General features: G+C 41.9%; 1 protein-coding gene across 1 annotated transcript in view; it reads left to right on the top strand.

Moving 5' to 3' along the window:
* cdh22 (cadherin 22) overlaps positions 1-14,643 on the top strand; it is a 315,121-nt gene that overhangs the window by 50,749 nt on the left and 249,729 nt on the right. The window contains exon 3 of the mRNA XM_042495051.2: positions 11,109-11,221. The gene's annotated coding sequence lies outside the window, so the exon portion shown is untranslated. The remainder of the gene's footprint in view (positions 1-11,108; positions 11,222-14,643) is intronic.

Below are 14,643 nucleotides of genomic sequence, written 5' to 3'. Positions count from 1 at the left end.
AATTTGGGGGCTGATGTTATAGCTTTGAGGAATGATGGCGGAAGGGGTGAGACAGAGAGAAAGAGAGAGAGATGGGAGGCACAACCCCTGTCAAGCTGGCTGGCCACAAAAAAAATGGCAGCCTGTTTGATTTCTTCCCATGGTCTCTTTGGGGCCTGAGTCACTTCCCTGCTGAGCTTTACCGCTGCTGCTCTTTGAAGTGTGCAGCCGGGATGTTCACACACATTCAATTCTGTGCGACATGTACGGAAACACACAGGGGCTCATATTACACATGTGTGTGCACATAGAAAGGAAGCATAATATATTCACTTGAGAAAAAAACTGCTTTCTTATTCTGAGTTAATGAGATTATTATCTAGGAATTCAGAGAAAAGTTTTTATGGAGAAAAAATCTGCCCTTGTTGATTCAGAAGCAGGATTTTTTTTCTCAAGTGAGTGCATTACAGTTCAAGAAAACTGGATAATTATGAACCCAGTGTATTTCTGATGTTTTTGATATGTTCAATTTTTTGCTTCAGTCAAATGACATGAAAGTAAATGCCGTTAACATGAACAGTCCAATCAAATCACATTTTGTAGCTGAGTGACCCTGTTTACGCAGTCTTAACATGAGTTTTGGATGATTGGATAACTGTAAATGCAGGTGTAAGTGATCACCAAGACACAGTGTGACAGAAACAATCAAAACACTAGCTGAGATGGTCTGTGAACTTTTGTAATGGGGTAGAGTGAACGGAAAGGTTGGTGGTTTGATTCCCGGCTCTTCCAGTCAACCAGTTAGTATGCTTGGGCAAGAAAATGAACCCCAAATTGCTCCTGATGACTGTTCCATCAGTGTGTGAGCGCTTGTGAATGGTCAAAAAAAGTAGCAGGGGGCACCTTTTACGGTAGCCTTGGCCACAAGTGTATGTGTGTGTGAATGGATGAATGTGACTAACTAACTAGGAAAGCGATATAGATATACAGGTCTGCTGATGCGTCCCCGACAAAGAAGGGCAGGGCCTTTGACCTTCTAGCAGAAGGTGTTGATGTACTAACAAAGTCTGAACATAAATGATTAGCTAGAGATGCATTATAAAAACAGCTGTGAACAGTGACATGTCTCAGCTGTTCACTCATGTTCGGATCACCTAAAAGCATTTTAAATCCAGGTGTGAACAGGCTCAGTGATTCCAAACACAGCTTGTATGACGCAAACTGCTTGCTAAACCTAATGGATCTCCATTTGTTAGGCGGTGTTTGTGGAGAGTGCCTAATTACATTTGTTTTATTATACAAGGCTATCATTTCCTTTCAAACAATAGTCCTCATGAATGTTGATACAATAAGCGGTGCTGCCAAGTTATTCAGCGCAGCACCACCTCTATGCGTCTGATGATATCTTATCTATTCAGAAACATTCAGTGCAAGTGTCTGTCACACTCGTGTCTCATGTCTGCGTCTGGGGAGAAAATGAAAGAGCCTTCCAGCCTTTCTTCTTCCACCTCCATCAGTGCCTGCTGTGAACAACAGCATTGTGCAGTCATCAAATGCATCGTCATCATGCCTGTTTAACCAATCAGTTCTAGGCTGAGCGATAAGTGAGGGTCCACAGAATGAGGTTCATCCTCAAATGAATTCTCTATTCATTGATAAACCTTCCTTGTAGTCTCACCGTGCCCGCCTGCCTTCATGTGGCCTTTCCGAGCAATCTGAAAATTTAAATTGGTTCTGCACGTCATAGTCAGTCTCTCCTTGTGCTCATCACTCACACTCGTGTAATATATTACAGATAGTGGAGATGGACTAGATTATGTTGGCAGCCTCAGTGATATGTGTGTGTGTTTGTGTGTGTGTGTGTGTTTGTGTTTGTGTGTGTGAGAGATGAGAATAGGCGTTTCATTTAATAAGCATGTTCATGAGGTGTGTCATCTGTACAGCAAAGGTCAACCAAGGTGAATTTAACAGCTGGAAACATGACATAAATAATCCCTCCTACAGCCAGACAGCATATAATATGATGTGCATTTCAGTATACTGATATTGCCTACAGGAGAGGAGTCAGAAAAAAGGCCATCTGTTGTCAGTTTGAATGTAACTAAATGGTTTGTCATGGTCAGGTTTTTTTTTTTGTGTGTGTGTGTCTTAGTGTTTTTATACACAGGAGCTGAGTTATGCATTCAGTAAATACAATATTTTCAGATATGAATTTGATATTTTAGATTGTGTCATTTATATTATATACATCTCACATACTTTTACTTTGCAATTATCCTTCATATTGGTCATTTTATAATTGTATTTATAGATACAGTATATGTATGTATCTTCAGTTTGGTTTGCCTTAAGTTATAATTTATATGTATAAATAAATCTGAATAAATAAATAAAAATAATAAATATATTTGAATAAATAAATTAATCTGAATAAATGGATAAATATATCCATATTATATTTATCTATCTGGCCATCTGTCTATACATATCCTTATATTTATACTGTGCAACTGCCCAATGTAATTTCCTACGTGCCATCATATTTATATATTTCCTATATTTACCAATACATTGCTACACACTGTGTGTGTGTGTGTGTGTGTGTGTGTGTGTGTGTGTGAGAGAGACATACAGTACCCAGTATTTATCCATGAAGCTTTTATATTGTTTTATTTTATTTTAATATTGTTTTTATTTTTGTCATATTATTATCTTCCTGTTTCATTTTTATTTATCGCTCTGTTACTTTTATCTACACTGGCTAGCGGCCTGATAACTCCTTATAGACTGACAGGTAACTCATTGATTGGACCATTTTGGTAACCGGTATCCTGCATCATCAGTTCTACATGAACAAACGTTGGGAAATAAACTCCTGACATGACAGCAAGTCACGCTGCACTTTACCACACCACAACTGTGTTTTCATGTTCTCTGGTGACACTTAGAGCGAATGAAGAAATAAGGGATTATAATCATTGTCAACTGAGACTGCATCTCAGTTTTCTGAGTAATGACAAACAAGTACAAACAGGACAAAAAGGTGCTTCCTTGGCGCTTCTGTGATATTATGGGAGGGTAGTTACAGTGTGATTGTTATGTTTCACTAACGACTAATGTTCAACACTGCTTGAGCTCCTTTACACTGAGGTATAATGAAAAAACCCGGCATTTACATGGATAACTTATAAAATCATTTCCTTAGCTGTTCATGGTCAAAATATTAGCTTTTGAACTGAAGCTATATAATTAGTGTTACAAAATCTTTTAGTTGGTCTGGTTTGCTTTCACAAAAGAAACACACAGCCTATGGATGAGAACCAAGACCCACCTTTTTAAGCAGTCTTGGTCCAGTTGTATCTTCTACACTTGAGTTTGATTGATAGCCCCATACCAGCTCAAATTAACTGAACTAAACAGGCAAACACACCAGTTTGTTTAAACTGAACCAAACCAAGCCAGGTGTAGGAGTACCCTTGTTTTGGACCTGGGTCAACAGTTTATAATTGGCCACGTCTCTCTGAGTTAACACATGCATGCACCATCTGTGGTTCCATAATTGATCCCTCCAGACAATCATAAATCACACAATATATATGACCATGTTGCACATGCTATTTGCTCATACCTCTGACATCTTTACTGTCAATATAATTATTTTACAATCAACTGCAGAGAGTTGTTGATTCATGTGAGGATGATACACATGACATCTGTCCGACTCATATCTGATTGATTTTTTCTAGTTCACAATAAGTGCTCCACTGTAATACAGCTCCTTTACAGTGACAGATGCAATGCGTGCTTCAATGATAAATTGATATTTATCCGATAGAGAGTACATATGTGTACAGTACAGATGGGAGGGTCGACACAGGTGGTTCTATATGTGATTAGAGAACGTTAAACCGCACTGAACAGCTTTTAATATGGTCTTTACTGATCCACTGCTGGCTATTTGCAGTGCTACTGGCCCAGAGAAGTAGATCACGGAGCTCTGAGCAGCTGAACCGAGTACAAAGGAATTCAACACAACAACAGATGTGAATAAATTGTAAATCACCATAATCGTGTTCCATGAGGCCCCAAGAAATGGATGATGTCATTAGGGGCACAGCCGGTGCCTGGTCCCAGCACAGCCTCTCAGGTGGAATGTACTGCAGTCCCACTATTCCCCTGTCGAAAGGTAATATAGAGTCCAATATCCACTCTCTTCTCAGAGGGGGAGGCTGCTTTCTTGTTGAATAATTGAGACCCAGATAAAAGACCAATGGTTTTGCGTTAGACAACAGCGTGGCCTCATTGGCTCTGACTCTCGCTTAAAAGCTGTTTCTACACCTTTTGTACAGTCGTCGTTTTCCTTCTCTGTCTCTGTCTGACTTGTTGTCTGAAAGGCACACACACACTGCTTTTAGGGGATAATTGTCTTCATAAATAATTAGGTTTTGGTGTCTCCCCTGTTAATAGCTTCCCCACCATTTGGCTTGAAGTTAGAACTGTGCTGTGAAAGATAAACTGAGGTAATGTACAGGTTAAAGCAATGCAACCCCATCTGTTTGTCCTAAAGGTGCAGATATGGCCTTACAAACTTCCAATTGCTAGCCAGCAGATGTTATCGTCAAGCCAACATACACATTCACACTGCCCACCTCTTCTGCCCCAATGATAAAATCGCTTAATGCTCAGTTTCCTTCACCACTGTATCCCCTGCCAACAGGCAGGTCACTGCACCGACATCTCGCATAGAAAAGAGATTAGAAACGCTGGTCCTGTACCACCTGTTAAGGGACTCTTTGCAACCCCCCGGTTGTATATGAGGTCCATACAAGCCTTTAATTATGATTTCATGTACTTGGTCTACAAGATCTAATCCAAAATGCAAACATGGAAATAAAGATCAGAGGCACAGTGAAGCATGTCGAGATCCTCTTTGATTTCTTCGCTTTCAAAACTATCCAAGAACTGGCATACTCTTAGTAGCAGTACATTTATTATATTTAGGCTCATTTTGTTAATGTTTCTGTTTTTCTAAAAAGAAAGCTGTGGGGAGTTAAAAAAAGAGTTAAAATTAAATGAAAAAAAAAACAAACTCAGGTGATAATTAGATTTGAAAACAGCATTTGCTTCTCAAACCCACTAAAGTTGAACTGTGTGTTGCTTTCTAATTACTTTGAGAGATGGTGGAACATGATCAGCAGTTTATTTGCATTTTCTTCCCATTTCTTTCTTCATTTTGTATTACTGGGAGCATAGTTAGAACAGTACTTACCACAAGAGAGCTGTTTATCTCAAACTAAGCAGAAGGAAACATAGTCACTGCATTTACATGCACAAAATAATGACAATATTGCTGTTTACATTGCTAATTAACAAAATATTTTTCTAATATTCCATTTGACATTCAGCTGTGCATACACTGATTAACGTGCACCAACACATTGTTTATCACATCCAAATATAAAAATGAAATTTCTGGAAGAGCTTGTAATTTTGCTTCTTTGCAAAATAAGATTTTTTTAAAAGCATCCCAATGGTAGCTCAACCATGCAAACATGTCCCAGAGATGCAGATATCCACTGCCATGCGGCCAGGGATGGGCCATCCACTCTCTGATAACACACCCTGGCCTGACAGGTGATAGTGAGTCACTGTAGCCTGTAGTGTGCCGCAGGAGAAGGTGAAGAAGTTGAGCTGGCCGTTGTTTTATCAAAGTGTGTTTCCCTGTCAAATAGCGTTTCCAACATGTCAATGTGTAGTATTGCCTCGTTGGTGGTTTAGTGCAAAGGGTTTGGGTTAGGTGTAGATGAAGAGGAAACGCATCTCGACAAGATAACAGTCCTCGACACCACACCAGAGTCAGTGCATCGTGGAAGTTACAGTCTCAGTGAATTAGTTATTTAGCGTGTACGAAACAGCAATAGCAAAAGCTCCAGGAAAACAACAGCTTGTGCTGCTTGTGATGGAGTCAACAACCGTTAATCCCATCACAAGCAGATCCCGGAAAGAAGCAACATTCCGCGGCAAAGAAAAGAAGCGATCTAAGAAGCAAAACAAGAATAGATATTGATGTAACTTTCTGACAATTGAGACAGCTCTTTAGTGTAACTAATGACAATGCAAACTGTAGGCCTACAGTCATTGAAAGGGTGAAATATTGCCCCCTATTCAGTTGGACTGGGTCGCTGGATCTCACAAAATACACCTTTAAATAATTCTGAGTTGGGTACAACCCTAAATATTAGTGTGCATGTACACATAGTCACTGTATATGGGCAGGATCTAGATAGAGAGAGTGAAAATGACGTTACAATAATAGTACAATAATTGGCTCTAGCTTGAGTCTGATGGGCACTTACTTTGAAAGATCAATGGTTTTGACATACTAAATAGGACACCACAGCTCAGATGGTCTTGGGATTGTTTTTTTCTCTATCATCCAGTCTCTTTTACCCCGAGTGCCATTGGATTTGACTTTGCTTCACACCTTAGGCCACAGTTTGTCCATCTGTGGCACTGTGGACAGTAGCTTTAGAGAGAGGTGGCGTTACATCCCTTGTTCTCTCCATTGTTTGTCTGACCTTAAATTGAGCCCTGGATCATGCCTGCAAGCCATTTGATGCTCCTTCTGTTTGATAAAAGAATGAGATAAAGAAGGAAAAGTAGACCAGTTCTACAAGTATCTATAACCATACATCAACAAGAAGCTGCATGTAGAGATCTCACAATAGGCTATTCTTCCTGAAGAGGCACATGTTTTCAGTGAATGCGACAGACTACACATTGTGTGGTCAGCACAGGAGTTTTGGAGTGGTGTGCTGGGCGGCTGACACCAAAGTGGTGCAGGCAGGTGGGATGTTAAAAAAAACTGAGTGTAAAAAGGCTGGCTCTGCTGTGGGGCTGAGCTCTAACACAGTGTTGGAGAGGAGGATGAGGACAAAACTGAACTCTATTTGAGATAACACATCCCACCCGGTGCTGTGATGCAGCTATGGAGCACATTCAGCCTCACATATTCAGATTGTGCAGTGATTTATGCCCAGATGTCCCCAGCTGGTGGGGTTCCCGCCAGCACTGTTTGCATGAACTAGCATTGACTGTCTTCAGATTTGTAGGTGTTGTAGCAATTTGTATGGCAATACATGTATTTTTAGCATGTTTACATTATAAAAGGAATACTCAGAGCTTTTACCACTTTTTTGACACCAATGCCTTACAAGTTGGCTGACCTTATACTAGCAAATAAACTGATCTCTGCTCTTAAATATATATATTTATTAAAAATCTCCTGCATCAGAGACCCTGTGAATGTCTATTTGCCTCATGTATGTTATTTTCAAAGCTGTACTTTATGCAAAATATGAGCCTAATGTATTCCTCTGCTATAATCAGTTCAAAAGTAGTGGGTTACTTCACAGGGAGCACGGATTCATCCCTCCCATGATCATTTTCACTAATCAATTAATGAAAAGGATATGATGAAAAACTTACATATTGAAATCCATTGTGGGTCATTGATCATCTTATCTCAAAATCAGATGAGATGTCCTTTGGCTCCTAAATTGGATTCTAAGTGGATGGAGAAACTCTTATATTGTACATCCAAACATAAAAGCCCTTTTTATATGAAACAAAAAAGAAAATTCATTGTCAGTACAAACTCAGTATAGTAAGGAAATTTCTTACTCATGTACTTGCATTGAGTTATAATAGAGTACTCAAAAAAACTCATACATCTCATGTGAAAATAGGATCAAAAAGGGCTATCAATGAAATACAGGCAATTTTAAATTAAATTACTGAACAGACAGGCTTCGAATGAAAACCATGTAAATAAAAAAAAAAAAATCAGCAAACATTCGGTTGCTGCCATTACATAGGTAAGAAACAGTGCTGAATAATAGTCTTAGAGCCGCTATCTCCCCAGCCACCTCAAGGTCTGCCTGGTAAGCCCACCTGTGAGATGCTAATAGTAAACACTATCACTGTGTTGGTGTTTTTTTGTCCTCCTGGTCACTTCAATTTCTCCCTGGTTAAAACAAGCAGTGAACATCTGACATAGAACTGTAACGGTCCCAACAAACTCACACTGACACCAAAATGGCTTGATTGTGTCCCTTTGATAACCTTTAGCTAAAATTAGCTTAGCTGTGTGATGCTAACAGTCAACCCTATCACTCTGTGTACTCAATAATTGCCAATAATTCCTTGGTTCGGAGCTCACACTTGTGCAGCAGTCGTTTAATGATAAACAGAGAGAGAGCGACAGTGAGGCCAGGAGGCACTGAGTGACGCAATACACTGCAGCTCTACACTAAAGTACGATTTTTCCCATTTTGAATAGTGAAATAAACGTATAAAAGTCACGTTCAAATGTGGGAGGTTGGGCAGTGATTACTCTATACATAGACTGAATGCTGACATCCAAACGAGTCATTGAGTATTCATGCCCATTCCTATCGTTGATGGGTTTTTTTTTTTAATGTGCATCCCATATTTTGTAAAGGCCACTGTCCACATATTACCTATGTCTGCATATTTCAGTTTATTCATGCATGGCTGTGTATGACAGACATAATGATAATAGATGGGTGTCCATATGCCCTTAATGTTGGCACCTTTCTGCATATTCTAAGCTTCATCTAAAGGTTGTAATATAAAGTATGCTGTCTTATCACATCCAACACATAGATCAATAAATAGTCTTCTAATGTAATCCCAACTGGTCTGATTGATCTCATTTTTAGAGTGCTTAATCTCTCTGTATACACATTCATAATTAATAGCAAACACCATGAAGCCATAAACTCAAGTATCATTACACTCACATGTGAGTTTCTAATCTACTAAAAATGCTATGTTACAGTCTAATAGATGCGGTTCTTATTTGCACAGATGCATAATGGGGTTGAATGTATTCCAGTGGTTTTAAATCTATACTAATTACAGCTAGAGGTTAGCTTGGTTTCAGTTCAGCATGGAAGTGTGTGCAGTAATGTATATGAGGCTAATAGAAGATTTAGCATATGAAATCTGTTTGTAACTAGCATGGGGGTTAAACAGTTGGATACGGTTTAATAGAGGCAGAAATTTGCTTGGTTCTTTTCTTGCACCTAGACAGATCAGGTTGTGGGCGATACATCAAATACACTGCGTTCATTGCATTTTGCCTGCTGGTTTTGCTCAGTAGATTACAGGTGATGTACCTTTATGCACTCATTTCTATTTATTTATTTATTTTTTTAGCTTATTTCCATTAACATTCTTTTTGTAATTTGCAGAGTTCACACCTTTTTTTAAAATTGCAGTAACAACTGTGCTGCTCCATGTAGAGCTTTCTGAGAACAAAAGTACAACACCACATACTGGCACTTAAATATTATAATGCACCATCTCACTGCCAACAGCATATATAGTGTGACATTTGTGAAAGGTTGTGGTGGCCAAAAATATTAACAGCCAGATCCCTTAGGGCTAAACCTTTCAGAATGTCCAAAGCTTATTTTGAACAGCTGTGTGATATGATTGAACTAATTTTTGGAACACATCATGTAAAGGCTGCATCAATATTTATTACTTTATTGTCTAATAAATAATAATGTTTTAATTTTTTCCTTCTCTCTGTATTTCTATCAGTGTTTTTTCAACACCAGGCCAGGCACCAACATAATATTTTGCATTATGTTGTATGCAAATGTTGTCATGTATGACTGAATATTTCCAGAGGGGCACTGAACATAGCTGGTGTTCACAATGACAGCTTGTCATTTTGAAGTGTAAGACTTTGAATAAAAACTTGTGTACGGCTGCAATACTGTTAATCAAAGTTCTGGGAAAACTGAGCATTGAACAATGCAGACCTCCTACGCTGGCTTTTCAAAGAGAGGCCGTCAAAAGGCTTCAGGGCCTGCCCCTCTCAACTATTAGAATATAATTGCCAAAAATCATGATTGGGTTCAATGAGTGAATAATTTTTTTTCTTTTGCTTTTTTGCTAAGGGAGGATTCAGTTCCAAGAACTCTTACAGCTGTTTCCAAGAAACACAAGTTGTGAGTCAGAATAGTTTAACAGAAAAAAAGATCAGTGATGATACTGGTTAATTCCCCCCTCCCCCGTACCAATCAGTCTCATATTTTGTGTCCACATTTTTACTGTATGCTCAAGGACCTATTGTGGCTGCTGTAATACGAAATAGTTTAAAAAGAAACTAACAGTTTTGACTGGTTTATATCATTGACTGCTGACTCCTCACTTTTCTTAACAGCTGGTAGGGACTGTAAGTTTACTGAAAATTGCCTTGACTGAAAACAGCAACTTTAGTTTCCACTTCATTTCACATTTTCGCCTTCATTGTGGCTTAAAATTTGACATCCATAGAAAAGTTTGTTCTTATCTTGAACGGGCATCTGCAGATTAATTTTATAGCTGATATGTTATGATCAACTAAAGCTATGCATTGCATCTGGTCCCTGTTTTGTTAGCTTCTCCACCATCTTGACTGTAAAGGAGCTGTTAGGGAAAATTCTGCTTGGCGCATCTCAGTGTTTTAACTATTAAAAAGACATTCATCTTCACAGTTATGTTGTATCTATGTTTCACATGCAGTACCTGTTAGCAGGAAAACTTTGTGCACCACCTTCCAAAAAAACTAAACAAAAACCAAACCAAAACAAGGTGTGTATTTTATAATTCTAAGAAGTGTTTAGAGTGGCTGCAATCTGTGCTCTACTTAGTGCACTTTTCTACTGTTAAACAGAATTTAACATATATATATAAAATTCAACATGATCACTGCCAGTCCAAACTTAAAAGTGAGTTGTTGCAAATTGGAAACTATTATCATCAGGCAATGATAAAAGAATAGTTTGACATTTTTGAGAAATACACACATTCCCTTTCTTGCTGAGAGTTAGATTTGAATGTTAACATGACTTGCATGTTTTTACTGTAAATAAAAAGCTAGCCAGCAGCAGGCAAGCTTAGCACAATGATTTGAATCTGTGGGAAACAGCTAGCCCTGCTGTTTGCAAGGTCCACCTATCAGCATGTCTTATTTACACTAATTAACAGGTTATATCTCATGTTTAATCTACAAACCAATGTCTAAACACATATTTTTTCACTCATTTCAGTGGTTGTGTGAGTCTTGTCGTCACCATGAGTTTGGCAGACTTCCAGTTGAGACTCCAGGAAGCCACTACTACCGGCCAAGAAACAGACTGGCAAGCAACATGTAATATCTCAGGTAAAGCTTAAATGTTGTTCATTTTAATTCAAAATTGTGGGGAGAAAAAAAAACAGCGATTAGCTCCAATAAGCTTATCCACTGGGATAGTTCACTGCCATTTTCTACTCATTTGTAGAAGTGGTTTGGCCTGGAATGGCATATAGTTGCAGATCAGTGAAGTTGCCTTGTGCCCTGTAACCTAGACCCTAAATGACACTCTGTGGCACATAGTTACCTGCCACAGCTTTAATCAAACATTGCTAATATCAGACATCTGACTGATGAAAGGTCCCACTGAAGTCTGGTGTATTTAAATTCAACAGACTAATCTACTACAGGACGGTTGACTGATGAACTAGCCTATGGCTTCTCACAGGACTTATGAATAATTAAATGGAAGTCCAAGTTTAATGGGCTCCATTACAGAGGAGGGAGGAGGAGGGTTAACTCCTTATAGTATTTCACATTACTGTTTACCAGGTCTTGCTTAAGTTGCCTTGAACAGTATTTGCATTGAATTTTTATTTTTACTGTAAAGCTATGGATATCTGTCCATCTAGCCAACATGTTTGCTCCATTCACAATCCTAAAAAAAGAATAAGGACACTTCACCCCCCCCCCCCCCCTGAAAAAAAAAACAACAACAACCACCACAACAAAAGGCCTTTTCTACACCTTACCTGTGGCTACATTTCCATTGCTTCATATTTTCATGTGGCCAGAGACTCACGTGTCCCTTCATCTGCTGGCAGCAGCTCATTCACCAGCGCTGTCTGATTCATACACAGGATAGAGGAAGACATACTCACACACACACAATACACCTCAGCTACCTCTGTGGTCATTGGTGAGGGAATGGAATCCAGCCAGAAGCTATTGTAGCACTCTGACACATTGAGCTATAGAATTCATTGCTGTGTAAGCCACATACAATAAAACATAAAGTCGTGTATAGTGGAGGGGGCTTTACTGTTTGCATTTTGTCTGTAAAGAGTAAAGGAAACAGAGAATGTGTGGAATGCAGGCTAATTGTGACAGTTGGTGGAGGAAAATATCAACATTTATATTATATTGTTTATTTTCCAAGAAATTAAGGGACATGCAGCATAAGACACCAGTCATCATGAGCAAAATTGCAAGTATATGGTAACTGTAATGGGTGTGAGGAGGACCCAAATGCAGAACAGTACGCTTCACTGGCGCTTGGTAATAACTTTTATTAATACCAACACAAATGGCAGACTGGACACAGAATGAGAGTTCGTTCTTCGAGCTGTGAGCCCAAACAAAGTCTCTGGAGATCACCAGTAATGCGAAGACCGGGCTTCGTACCACTGTAGCCGGTGGCGAGAAACCCCGTAGCTCCGTGAGCCGACAACACGGGTGAGAGCGAGGTCGGGGATCGAACGGAGGGGTGGTCGAGGGCAGGCAGGGGTTCGGTTACCGGGAGGTCCGTCCACGGAAACAGCAGCACCAGCAGGGATCAGGCGGAAGAATCGTCGAGTCTGAGCAGAGAGGTCTTTACCGGGGAATCCGTCAGATTTCAGGAACGCCGAAACTGAGTTAGATGGGTCGGGGACAGAAGGCAGGTCGGATCACAGGGAGGCAGGCGAGAAGAGATGGTCAGGGACAGGCAGAGTCGGCAACGGAGAATCTGAACTCCTCGGACCCCATGGAAACATCGTCGCCGTCAGCGTCGTCGTCGTCGTCGTCGTCATCCGAGGACGGAGCAACCCTCATCGGTGAGTCGGAACCCCTCGTGCAGGACCCCAAACCAGATGGACCGGGAACTGGAGAAGGAGGAGGAGAAGAGACAGAAGACCCACCTCCAGGAGCGGCACGGGAGGGCTGATCAGGATGGCGACGGTGGAAGTCCTCAATCAGCTGGTGGTCACCCAGGATCTGCCGAGCAGGACCCAGGACCCGCTCCTCGGGCCGTATCCTCCCAATCCACCAGGTATTTGCAGGCCACGTCCCAGCGGCGAGGCGAAGAAAGGCGCCCGACGGTGTATGCCGGGGCGCCATCAATGAGACGAGGAGGAGGAGGAGGCCGGACGGCGGGCTGCAGAGCGCTCTCCCTGACAGGCTTGGGCTTGGAGACGTGGAAGGTCGGGTGAATGCGCATGGGCCGGGGCAGCTTGAGACGGACTGCGACCTCATTAACCACCTTCTCGACAGGAAGGACCAACAAACTTGGGAGCCAGCTTCCGGGACTCCACCCTCAGGGAAGATCTCTTTGGTGGAGAACCACACTTTCTGTCCCACCTGATATGGAGGTGCCTGGGAGCGGCTGACGGTTGGCAGAAGAGTAACGGCGGTTTTCAGGAGTGCAGACCGGGCTTGGGACCAGGTTCGGCGACAGCGGCGGATGAAGTTCTCCACTGTGGGTAAAGCAGTCTCAATTTCTTGGGCTGGGAACAGGGGCTGGAAGCCATAAGCACACTGGAAAGGTGTGAGTCCGGTGGCCGAACTGACCAACGAAGTTGTGGCATATTCTACCCATAGGAGCTGGGAGGACCAGGAGGTGGGTTGGCTGGATGACATGCAGCGAGAGAGGTCTCCATCTGCTGGTTCATCCGCTCCGTCTGGCATGGATTGGGGGTGATACCCGATGACAGGCTGGTGGATGCTCCCCGGCAGAAGCGGCAGAACTCTTTCCAGAACGCGAGGCGTAAACTGGGGCCCTCGATCCGACTACCACGTCAGTAGGCAGGCCGTGCAGACGTAAAAACGTGGACCAGCATCAGTTCATGACGGTCTCTTTGGTGGAGGGAGCTTGGGCAGAAGCGATGAAGTGGGCCATCTTACTAAACCCGGTCCACCACCGTCAGGATAGCAGTGTTACCATCTGACAGTGGCAGACCGGTGACGAAGTCAAGGCGAGATGGGACCAGGGACGATGAGGGACGGGAGAGGTTTCAGGAGACCGGGGAGCTTGGCGGGCGTCTTACTCTGGCTGCAGATCGGGCAGGCCTTTACAAAAGTCTTTGGTGTCTTGATCCAGGGTCGCCTCCAAAAGCGTCGCTGCAGGACCTCCTAGTCCCGAGCAGCTCCAGGGTGACAGGTCAGAGCAGATGAGTGGGCCCACTGCAGAACCTCAGACCTGAACTCTTGTAGCACGAAGAGTCGGTTCCTTGGACAGGAACTGGGACCGGCTGTTCCTCCAGCGCTGTCATGATCCGTTCCTCCAACTCCCAGGTGAGAGCGGCCAGGAGGCGGGAAGCAGGGGAGAATGCTGTCGGAACGAAGCCTCCTCATCCTCCCCTACCAGGAACTGTCGGGACAAGCGCATCCGGCTTAATGTTCGGGAACCAGGCCTGTAGGAGGCGTAAAGAGGAACCGGACAAAAAAACAGAGCCCACTGGCCTGAAATTCAGTCTTTTGGCTGACTTGATGTATTCAAGGTTCTTATGGTCAGTCAAACCAAGAACGGAACCTGG

The sequence above is a fragment of the Plectropomus leopardus genome, chromosome 2, assembly GCF_026936395.1.
Source record: "Plectropomus leopardus strain MGB_pleo_1.0 chromosome 2, ASM2693639v1, whole genome shotgun sequence".
Taxonomy (NCBI): domain Eukaryota; kingdom Metazoa; phylum Chordata; class Actinopteri; order Perciformes; family Serranidae; genus Plectropomus; species Plectropomus leopardus.
This window is presented reverse-complemented; position numbering and strand designations above follow the sequence as displayed.